We start from the raw sequence: 12629 nt of genomic DNA on the forward strand, positions 1-12629 counted from the left end.
CATGCCGAGTTTTGCAGTTCATTTGTCTGCATTTCTTTCTAAGTGCAATATGGAGTTGGACCGTTGGTGGTAGTGGCTTGATATACATCGTTGTGTCAATTCTCTTTTTGCACACTCTATTTATTTTTGTTTGTTAATTCTCCTTTAGTAGCTATAAACAAACAAGGTGCATAGTAAAAAATAAATAAAAATAAAATAGGAGTGCGAAAATTATTTCCCATAAGAATTAGCCCTTCTAAACTTTTTCTATTATGGACTTTAATTAATTCTTTGACTTAATAGCATAGACTTCATCCATGGATCGTATGAGCAACTGATTATACATGTAAGAGAAATGCTAAGGGGGCTATCTCAAAATTGAAACTCTCCATAGACTCTCTGTCACCTCACAGTTTAACGTGGTTCCCATGCCAACATTATAAAATATTGTGCAAAAAATATGAGATGGCAGAGAGTCCATGAAGAATCCCACTTTTAAGAGAGTCCCTTTACCATTTCTCTACATGTAATAATGTGCGTATTTAAGTCATAGTTAGCTGGATTGCTTCATTGTTCCATATTTCGACAACTTAACTCTAAGTGCGTATTTAAGTCATAGTGTTGTGTAGTTTGTCTGTCTACATTTCGCTCTAAGTGCAAGATGAAGTTGCATGGTGGTGTTGGCTTTATATACATGGTTGTTTTGTGCAACTCTGTTTTTGTACACCTTTTTTTTTTGTCCGATGATTCTTCTCTAATAACTAATGACAAATAGGATGTGCAAAGAGAAAATAGGTGTGTGAATATTACTTTCCTATCGAGACTTCACCTTTCCAAGTTTTATCAATATAGATTTAATTAATTCTTTGACTCGATAGATTATACTTTGCTTATTGATCATACACATTACCGGTTATACATGTAATAATGTGCATATATAAGTCGATCTATATCTCTTTATGTGCAAGATGTAGTTGCCCGAGGGTATTGGCTTGAAGTAAACAAGAGTGTGCATGTGAGAAAAAATGTCGAAAATCACTTCTCTTTTGAGAAATGACCTTCCCACAAAACTTTCCTTTATCAATTTTAATCAATCTTGTACTTTGTAGCTTATATTTCACGTATTATTATTTACGTATCCTCAACTGTTTATGTAATAATGTGTGTATTTAAGTCTCTGTTAGCTCGATTAATTGAATCGTTGCTCCATATTCTAATTGTTTAACTTTTTGAATCCAATGGTATGTCATGCTTAGCGTTGTCATTTATTTCTCTGTATTTTTCTCCAGGTACAAGATGGAGTTGCACAGTGGGTGTTTGTCTCTCGAAGTGCAAGATGGAATCCCACGTTAGTGTTAGTTTGAAATACATTGTAATTCCATGTTCATTTCCTTGTTTGTCTTTACAATGTAACCTATGAAAGAAAGTACATAAGCATTGTGACCAATAATAGTTATGACTCGGTTGTGGAATAGGCCGAGTTAACTCGGTGGTGTCAATTCGCAGTGTAATTTTGGAGTGAACGAGTTAACAAAATCTTGATGTGGGGTGATGAGGAGGGCCTGCAAATCTCGGACGTTGACTGTAACCTTTCTTCATTTTTTTTAGGTCAAGTGGGCACGGTGAAGGTGTGGACCGCTTTCACAGTACGTTAAGCTTTGCGATTTGCTTCTTGGACCGTCAAAAGACAGTATTGCCCTTGTTCACGAGCTCTGTGTGTTGCAATGTACGTGATGATATGCAGTGGCACTGTTGAGTTTTTGAATGATAGGGGGCGGATTTATCAAATCAAGGTGTTTAGGCAACCACGTCCCTATAAATCAAAGGTATCTTTGTCGGCTTTGACAGAATTGACGGTGAATGGTGGTTTGTCCAAAGAACATTTTTTGATTTTCTCACACTCTAACGACGTCGTTTGCGGTACCTCATTCCCCATGTTCAAAATTCGACCATACATCAGATGCATCGTTTAATTTGATGGCTGAACTTGCGTTCTTAAACTTATGGGAGTTTTAACAAAACACTTCTGATACTGTTTATTTTTAATAAAAAAATTATATTTTTTACCTTTAACTGGCATTATTCACTATACCTTTAAAAATGACTTTTCGTTAGTTTTCCTTAAACGCAACTACAAGGACAACCCAACTGTAGTTTTCACATATGTGAGTGCATGAAAAGAAAATCATTACAAGACATGAACACCATCAAAGTAGCATTCTCATTTTAGCATTCTTTCATTTCTCAGTGGTTGTAGACTAATTCTAGGATCGTATTCCACATGACACATTCTGAGATCGATTATCGCCTGGTGATTAGGGAGAGGTTGACACTGAGTCTTTTCAACCCCAAATTGTGGATTGTCGTGGCAAAGCCACGAGCTGATCTTCTTTTTAAGACATTATTATGACCAGCCTAGTTTGAGGGTTAGCTCACTCTCCTACCCTCTTAATGAAGATAATATCGTTTGTTAAAAAACATCTTATAAAAAAATGGTGTCGTAGGCAGGTGTAAATGATAATTCTTTAGATTTAGAATTCGTGCATTTACCCATATTTAGATCTAAACAGTTGAAATGGTCTGATAGCTCAAAGTAAGCCAGTTCTGAAAAAAAATGACAATTAAAAACTCAAAATACTGTGATTTTGATGGGGCTTACTTTAAACCATCAGATCATTCTGAATAGCATACAGATGTGCACGAATTTTAAATGCATAAACTTCAAATCCGCGCAGACATATTAGACTCTCGTTTGGAGCTTAGTGCATGGCCCTAATCTTACTTAGCACGTAATAAAGCACCTTTATTCCCCGACACGTGTATGAGAGCTTCTTACTGTCGACACGTGTGTGCTAACTTGGTCCCTTACGCTTGCCACGTGGCTTGGTAATCCAAGTTTATCCAGCAATTAAAGTCAGATTACGATGTATTTAGACGCGGTGAGGGGGGAATGTTACGCTACGCGCGCGATTACTGAAGTGCAGCGTGGTCCGAAAACCGTTGGGCTGCACTGATTCCGTTGTTCTTAATTAACGGCTGATTGGCTGACTAATTCTGTGATTAAAGGTGGGATTAGCGAAAAGGAATGGTGAAGCTGACGTCAGCAGGACAATCATGGCGCAGCAAAGGTTTACATCGAAGGGCGTGCAGATTAATCAACAGCCGTTGCATCCATTGCATCGAAACTCACAATTCGTTGCTAATTTTTTTTTATATGATTTAAAAGGATAGAAAGAAAAAAAAAGCGCTCTGCATAAGCAACTTTGAAGTTTTTCTATGCGGCTAGGAAATTAAGAAAAAATTTGAGCCCCAAACAAAGGAAAATGGATCATATTTTATGATGTGTTAAGAAGATTAAATTTGTAAAAAAAAAATTAAAAAATGAAATAACATGAAAATTAATGATTAATTTATTACTTAAATGTCGATAAATATGTCATTTCCTAATGCTGACATATCACATTTAGTTTCTCTATCATTATTTATATTGTATAATTTACATTTTGTTTCAAATATCAAAATTTAGTATTTTTTTAGACATGTTATGGAAAAGTCGACTTAAAGCCACCGGAATCATAATAGAGTTATCCAAACTAACCAAATTCATAAAAATTAATATTCTTTTTATAAAAAATTCGAGCATTATTATTCATAAGCATTTGAGGATTTTTAGCTTCAATATGAGGTTGATCAATTGTTTGACAACTTAAACTCGTTTGAAAGTGTTTTTCAATAACTGAAAGTATTTTTTTATGCAAATACTCTTTGAATTAATCGTTCGTACAATGATAAGTGAATCTTGAAAAAACACCTTATTGCTTCATGCAATAAGCACATAACTGGTGCTTTGCAGAAAGCACTTTAAGTACTTTTAGAATCTAAAAACATTTTCTTCAAAAATAGGGTTTCAATCATTTTAAAAGCAGTTCCAAATAAGTTTTTTAAACTTTTAAAGATTAATGATTGTCCAACATAGTATCATAACTTTGTTGGATGTGTAATCTTATAGTACAATTGTACAAGTACGCCTAAAGTTTCAAATTCATACCTCAACTCACGAATTAACATTTAACTCTTATTTTAATCTTGTTCTTCTATCCCTTTCAACTATAAACCTTTTAATTTAACTAATGATTAAGGATCAATATATTGGAGATGAAAATCTTGAATCACAATCAAAGTAAGGGCCATATATGTAACAAGGCACATGGGAATTTCAATCTATGAGGATACATTGCCTTAATTAGAGATTTAGACCAATAATTTTCTTACGCCATCAATCCCACTGGCTAAATTGCTAAGGGGAAACAGAGTTGTATGACTTTGTTGCTGGATTTCATTGGTGGAGCCCATGATCTTTAATGGGATAAGAAATGTTTAGTATGTCGGGAAAACGTCTCAGTACACTAAATGTCTTATATACTTAGTTGGAAATTGTTTTTTTTAAGTGTCAAACCTTGTGGTTTCACATTTTGTCTACTGAATTGTATTCACGGCAAACTAAAAAGTCACTCCGATGGGACTTAAACTTTCAACTTGTGAGCTAGCCCAAGTTCCTCAGTCCTATGTCCCGACCATGACCGCGGGTTGGATATAGGGACAGACCACCTCCCTCACACCTACAAACTTCCCATCCTTTAGGGGACACCGTCACATTTTGTGGAGTGGTATCACTGCCATGACAATTACTTGCTCTCTTCTCCTCTTAATTTCTTTTTGTTTCTTAAACTTTTTACATTTGTCTATGTCAATTTGTTCGTAGCCTGTCTTGGACTACGATGGTTATATTTTTTGGAGAAGTTTCTTGTGTACGACTGTCGCATGTGTTAATAACTTCTGATACATGAAGGGTCGAATAAAACTAGGTTATAATTTCATGTTCTTGGTGCAATGAAAAGGACACTTAATCCATTTGGCACGTAGCAAAAAGATTTGCTGATCGATCCAAGTTTATCAAATTCACAACTCCATAACGATACTATTGCAGGTCAATATGCTTATTTGCTGTGAGTCACATCTTCAATCTTATCATATAGGCTTCCCATACATGGATGGACTAGGTTGGACATATAGGAAAATGACTCCTACGACGTCTATCTATCCTGCCTTTCTTGATGTAACTATTTTCGGGTTTTGTTAAGAATTATATTTCGGTTTCTTAGATTCAATGCACATATGCTTTATATCCCTGTTGTTTAAGTATTTATTTTGGCATTCACCATAAAAGTTTGACTCTTCTTTGTTGATGTACTTCAATAAAACTTTGATTTCTTATGAATCAATTCATGAATCAAAGATGCACGATCTTAGCACTCACAATTATTTTAGCACTCACGATGATTTTAGCACTCACGATGAAAGTTCGATTCTTGTCTCCATGGTTTTATATCTTTGATGTTTAAGTATTTATGTCATGTCTTGATCCCGACCTACGTCCAAGATCGACACATGACATCATTAAGTAACCATATATCCAATAGATCCCGCCTTTGGGATATGTAAGAAGCATAACTTCATAATTGAATCGCAAAGTAATTTTTCGTATACTTTATGGCTACATCTAACCTCCTCGTTAGATTGCCTACATACCCTCAATAGGGATCAAGTCATTCGTATTTCACCCAAGCATTATCCTTAACTTTTATCATAGTACTTTTAAGTGGAAAATCATAGCACTCATCAATCAATTAATAGAACTTGACATGCTAGAAATTTCTAGGTTCAAGGTTACATAACAATCCCACATGACCATTACTATTTCCACTTCATCCATCGCATAAATTATCATGTTTCTCCACATAAAATCACAATACTTAGCATGTAACATATTAAAGAATCAACAAAGCACAATTTTATTTTCTAGCCACATCGATCAACTAAACAATCATATCCAGTGTCATTCCACAATCCCGTCAATTAATCAATTCATGAATCAAAGATGCACGATCTTAGCATTTAATTACGTTAATCAATCAATGCAATAACATATCATTTCACGAATTTAACCAAGGAACTCTATATAATTCCATACTTAGATTATGAGTAATAAACATGGTAATTCTAATTTATATTCACAATGTCTATTAGGAGTAATTCCCATTCACTCGAATCTAGAGTTCTAGACTAACCTTATGGAAATGAGCAAGAGCAAGGATTCCATACCACTCAATGGAACTAAAATACCAAGTTGTTTCCTATAATCTACCCAGACCTGTCATATGTACAATCAGGCCTACATTAAGGAGATAGCACACTGGGCAAATCAGACACTCAAATAAGGTGCGAAGATCAGATGAGTGACAATAATACAAGTATGTGATATTCAATTAAAACATACCATCGATCACAATCATTAACATCAAGTATAAAATCATGCTTTATGGAATCATAATCAAGTCGCTGAAAACTCTGTAGAAGTCACCCAGACATCCAACAATTTTTCTAATTCAAAATCACAAGATTCTTAAAAACCATTGTTCATATGTATATTAAAAACTAGGGTTAGAGAGATGTAGTTCGGCCGAAGCCTACATAAATAACCAAACAGGAAATGGCCCCCCAACAATTTTTCTAATTCAACAATTTTTAAATAACCAAACAGGAAATGGCCCCCCAACAATTTTTCTCTGTAGAAGTCACCCAGACATCCAACAATTTTTCTAATTCAAAATCACAAGATTCTTAAAAACCATTGTTCATATGTATATTAAAAACTAGGGTTAGAGAGATGTAGTTCGGCCGAAGCCTACATAAATAACCAAACAGGAAATGGCCCCCCAAAGTGGATTAACCAAGCAGAGCCACCCCTGAAAAAGTAACCAAGTAGACAGTGACCCCCCAACGCGGATTAACTAAGCAGAGTCATTCCTACAATTGTTAAGAAGTGATCACCCAATGCGGATTAACCAAGCAGGACCACTAGTGACCCCCCAATGCAGATTAACCAAGCAGGGTCAAGATAATCAGGTAGGTAGTGACCCCCCAATGCAAATTAACCAAGCAAAGTCACACCTACAGAACTGTTAGGCAGTGATCACCCAACGCGGATTAACTAAACATGATCACCCCTAAGTATAAATGGCCATAATGATCGCCCAACGCAGATTAACCAAGCGCAATCCATATATAGTATGGTCCCCCAATACAAATTAACCAAAAAGGACCACTAGTGACCCTTCAACGCTGATTAACCAACCAAGGTCACAGTCCCCTACTAACCCTCAATTTACAAAACATTTCAATATCCAATTCGAATCACTTTTTCACAAATATTACCAATTCATGAATCAAATCACTTTTAAAAAAAATAGATCGATGGTCAATTATAAAAGAATCACATCTAAACAGAAAACACATTTATAAAACCGAATCATATCCACAAAGGACATTAATATAAGGAATCGGGTAATCACCATATCACATTTATTAAAGTCACTCACCGAAACAAGTTCGCAAAGCTTCACTGAGTCTCTAGTAATACAAATTTTAGTAATTCAAATGGTTCACGACCTGTTGTCCAAAAGTCAATGGTGGGTTCCACACCCTAGCAATTTAATTCGGAAAATCCATACATCACAATCTAGATCTGTAACTTCCTAAGGTCCACATTATGCTCAACTAACAACATACTAAAATCACATTGCGATCTGACAGTCGGATCTCCACCAATTGCTAGAATTAAGGGCAGCTAACAATTAATTTTACTAACTTAGAAATCTAATTCGGGAAGATCCGTACGTCGAATTACCAATCCGTCAGTTCCAGTAATCCTCAAATATTATTTTCTATAACGCATTAAGTTTTGGTGACGATCCAATGGTCGGATTGTTGATTCATATTTTGATCAAGTAATGTTTCGTAATGAAACTAATTTCAAACAATCAAATTACGTCATACGGACATCCATTATGGAATCAGGGTATCTAATTGAACTTAGGAAGACATCATCGGCCCACTAGCCACCCGCTGCCACACGAGCCGCCGTGTGTGGCGGTCGACCGGCCCGACTCGTCGGAAAATTCAACTATGTCTAAAAATTACCAAATTTTATAGGCATGTAGATCTTAGTGAGGGGATGTCGCATCCCAGCCCTGGATGTGGTGGGGGCCCAGCCCCCAGGGGAGTGGATCCTATAAGCTTATATGTATATTCCCGTCTCTACCTAGCACGAGGCATTTTGGGAGCTCACTGGCTTCGGGTTCCATTGGAACTCCGAAGTTAAGCGAGTTCACACGAGAGTAATCACATGATGGGTGACCCACTAGGAAGTTCTCGTGTGAGTTCCCAGAAACAAAATTGTGAGGGCGTGGTCGGGGCCCAAAATGGACAATATCGTGTTACGGTGGAGTCGAGTCCGGGATGTGGTGGAGGCCCAGGTCGGGATGTGACAATTTGGTATCAGAGTCAATCCCTGGCCGGATGTGTGTCAACGAGGATGTCGGACCCCTAAGGAGGGTGGATTGTGACAATTGTTACATCCCACATCGCCCAAATGAGTGGATCCTGTAAGCCTTATATGTATATTCCCGTCTCTACCTAGCACGAGGCTTTTTGGGAGCTCACTGGCTTCAGGTTCCATCGAAACTCCGAAGTTAAGCGAGTTCGTGCAAGAGCAATCCCATGATGGGTGACCCACTGGGAAGTAAGGGTGGGTTCGGTTCAAATCGGTTCGGTTTTTTGCCAAAACCGAAACCAAACTGAAATTTCGATTTGGTTCTTTTTTTTTCGGTTTGATTTTTTTCGGTTCGGTTTTTTCTGGTTTGGTTTCGGTTTTTTGTTTTTTTTTCTTCAAAAAATGAAAAACATTGAAATTTTAAATTTTAACATCTCCAACAGAATCATAACATAAGCATTCTAACTAGAATCAAGGACAATGAAAATAAACATTTAAAGTTGAACTAAAATAATCAATCAAGTCTTCCAAAGTCCAAACTAACAACCTCACAACACAAAAATCGTACAAATGATTTAGAAAAGTTAAATTGTATGATGTTGTTCAAAGATCAGGGATGTATGCTTGTAACTACATGTCAACAACTTGATTAGTAAAAGTAATGCATGGATGGATTTATTTAGTGTGTGTTGGATTCTTTTCCATCACAAATTACGCAAGTAATCTACCCGAAATAAATGTTTATGGATTCTGTTACATGTTATATGAGAGTAGATTTGGAAAAGAAAGTTGGGGCAGAAGTAGATAGTGCTATGGAGATGGATATAGGTACTTCAGGATGAGGTTTGGTTCTGGAACCTTATATGGGGGAGAAATAATAGGTTAGGGTTTAGAGTTTTTATAGGCATTTTTTAAAATATTTTGAGCTTAAAGTTTGGCAACACATTGGGTTTAGCACATTTTAACTTACAAATTGGGTTTAGAAAATAATACCCAAAACAAATAATTAAATAAAAAAAATTAATTTAATTAATTCAGTTCGGTTCGTTTTTTCAATTCGGTTCGGTTTTTTGGTTCGGTTCGGTTTTTTCGGTTTCGGTTCGGTTTGGTTTTCGGTTCTTTTCGGTTTTCGGTTTTTTAAACCCACCCCTACTGGGAAGTTCTCGTGTGAGTTCCTAGAAACAAAACCGTGAGGGCGTGGTTGGGGCCCAAAGCAGACAATATTGTGCTACGGTGAAGTCGAACCCGGGATGTGGTGGGGGCTCGGGCCAGGATGTGATAGGGGAACAATTTTCATACTTGTGACCAAGTCCAATTTGGTCGGGAAGTGATCGGAAAACCCTAAAAGGGTGAACATCGATTCGTTTATTCCGTCACTTTGCCGCCCCAAATATTGATTGGGCTTTGTTCCTGGCTTCAAAGGGAGTGGTTTGATGGTGGTGGTGCTCGACATAACCTTAACGATTGTCGGATTCCGCCATGACACCCTCGGAACCTATGGGTTTCGTTCTTCTCGAATCCGTGTTCAAACCTAATACAATTTGGTTGGAAATGGAAGAGGGAAGGCTAGGAAGTTGTTTCCATGTGGCAATTTGCATCGATTCGTCGTGGAACGCCGTGAATGGCGTCGAGTTTGCAAGTCGTCGGGTCGGGTCGGCTGTTACCCGATTCCCCCTATTTTCTTCTTCTCTCCTTTCCCCTCCATTTCCTCTTTCTGATTGGTCCTCCCTTGACTAACATAAATTTTGATTGGCCTCTTTCCCACAAGGTGGGAGTTTAAAATAAATTTAAAGTCTATAATTTAGTAACACAACTTCAAATGTCTGTATCTATATCATTATAATCCAGACTCACAAATGGCTTTCGCCTATGCGCTCGTAGTTTCAAGATCTATTAAAAAACGTTACTTGTGACCTCGAAAGGTCAACAAATTTTAGATAATTAATTTCCAAACTTCAAACTTCGTTACTAATTTAATTAAAATCTAAATTCAAATAAATTAATATAATTTCTCGAAAAATAATATAAAATCTCAATAATACAAATATGTAGATTATAACAGTGAAATCCAAGAACGGGATTTCACAATTTATCTCTCCCTAAATTTTCATTTGCAAACAATTCAAAGAATTAATGAAAATGCAAAAATCGTAAACAAAAATTCATCGGATGACTTAAAATTTGCTAAACAAATGGAAGTACAAAATTCAAATTCCCCAACAAATATTAATAATGCATCATGTTACCTTTGCACAGGTGCCAGAAGATAGTGCCACAAAGTGAAAGCTCAGCTACCAAAATAAATCAATTCGGACTTGGAAGAAAAACAACACACCTTCTTCAATCATACAACAAAGCCAGTAGTGATGCATTTGGACCATCAGACAGTTCCCTACCATCCAATAATAATATCACACAATCATTGAAATATAAATGTGATATTGATGTTATAAGGGCATTTTGTAGCTTCATTTTTTTTTTTCAAGTTCTCTTTCTTTTCTCGGCGGTGTTAAATTGTGTGGTGTCGGTATATAATATTGTGTCAATATTAAATCGTGGTATGAAAAATATTTGCAAATTACTTGGCTCATTTCTTATAAAAAAAACAGTTATCCTTATATACAAATCATAGATTAATAAATATGCATAATATTCACTAAATGCATGTAAACGGAAGATTATGTACATGTATAAACGACTCAAACCGTGTTTTTGTTTCTAAAGAGAGTCCTAATTACGGAGAAGAGCCATGTATTTATCATGGATTATCTCTTTCGTAGCAACTAGCAAGCATTTGCTTGTAATTGTTTTTTTGGTCAAACTAAAAAACAATGCTAATAATTTACGCGTGCATTGATAACTAATTAGACTCACAGCCAATGACTGAGTTAGAGGAGCGAAGTGTCTCTTGTATTTTGGTAGAGAAATGCTAAGGAGATTTTTTTTTTGGCAGGCTAAGGAAATTCTTTTAAAAATGAAACTTTTTATAAACTCTCTATTATCTCATATTTTTAGTACAATAATTTTATAATGTAGGTACGGAACTGTAAGGTGACATTGTGACAAAAAATCCATAAAAAAATCCTAACTTAAGAGACCTTTGTTAACATTTATCTTTTTGGTATCCAATAGACCCAATAATGCTGGTCTTTTTCTATTAATGTTGTCTGATTTGCTCATTTACCTAACCAACCAATCAGTGCCAAACTATTTAATTAATTTCTGACCAATTTCCCTTATGGAGGAAAAAGTCAAAAAAAGAATTAAAGTATTAGATACTAAGGATGCATTTGTTGTACCGGACTATCTCGGACTGGACTAGCTTCAGGGACTAAGCTAGACTGGCTTAGACTAGATTAAGCTGGATTAGCTTAGTGAAGCGTTTGGTGCAATGTCGGACTAAGAAGTTGGATAATTATCTAACTCAAATATTATATTATTTTATCTATATTTATTAATATTTTATTATTAATTTATCATTTTATTTGTTTCTAGAATCATATATCCTTCCGTAAAGGCCAAAATATTTTTTTATTTTTTCCAAAAATTATCTCTCTGTAGCCTATTCATCTTTTCCTTCGCCATTCTCCCTCTCATCTCCCTCTTTTTATTCCGTTTCACCATTTTTCTAGAATATTCTTCCTCTCTCTCCATACTTCTCCCTATTTTCTTCCGGCTATTGTCTCCCCCCCTCTCCCTTTTTTCCTCCGTCCACTTATCCCTAACCTCTCCCTCTTTTCCTTGTGCAGAAGATTCACGCCGAGGATTCATCGGAGCTCTCCACCCAGCGCCTCCTCTGAATTTCTTGAAAAATTTCAGGGTTATGTAGTGATTTTGCCTTTTTGTTTTGAATTTGTGTGGAGATTCGTAGGTGCTTAAGCATTTGGTACGCTTTTGGTCCCGACTTGCGTTTGGGTCGCGCGTGAACGTGGAGATCGACGATGAGCTTCTGGTGATGGTCGTCTGGTGGTGGTCTGGTGGTTGCAACCATGGCGATTTTGCTGAGAGAGAATGAGAGAGTGAATTGAACGAAGAAGAAAGGAAGGGAATCAGTGGATTGTTTTTCAGTTTTTGTTTGAGGTCTGGGTTTAGGCTTTTAGGTGGGATAGTAAAGGCCCAAGGGAGTGGACGAAGGTGCGAAGGAGAAGGAAGTGGACGAAGGTGCGAAGGAGAAGGGATAAGGCGAAGCAGCGAAGGAGAAGGGAGACGTAGAGGGATCAGCGGCGGGGTAGAGAACGGGACTAGCAGTCCGCTTGAA

The sequence above is a fragment of the Malus domestica genome, chromosome 17, assembly GCF_042453785.1.
Source record: "Malus domestica chromosome 17, GDT2T_hap1".
Taxonomy (NCBI): Eukaryota; Viridiplantae; Streptophyta; class Magnoliopsida; order Rosales; family Rosaceae; genus Malus; species Malus domestica.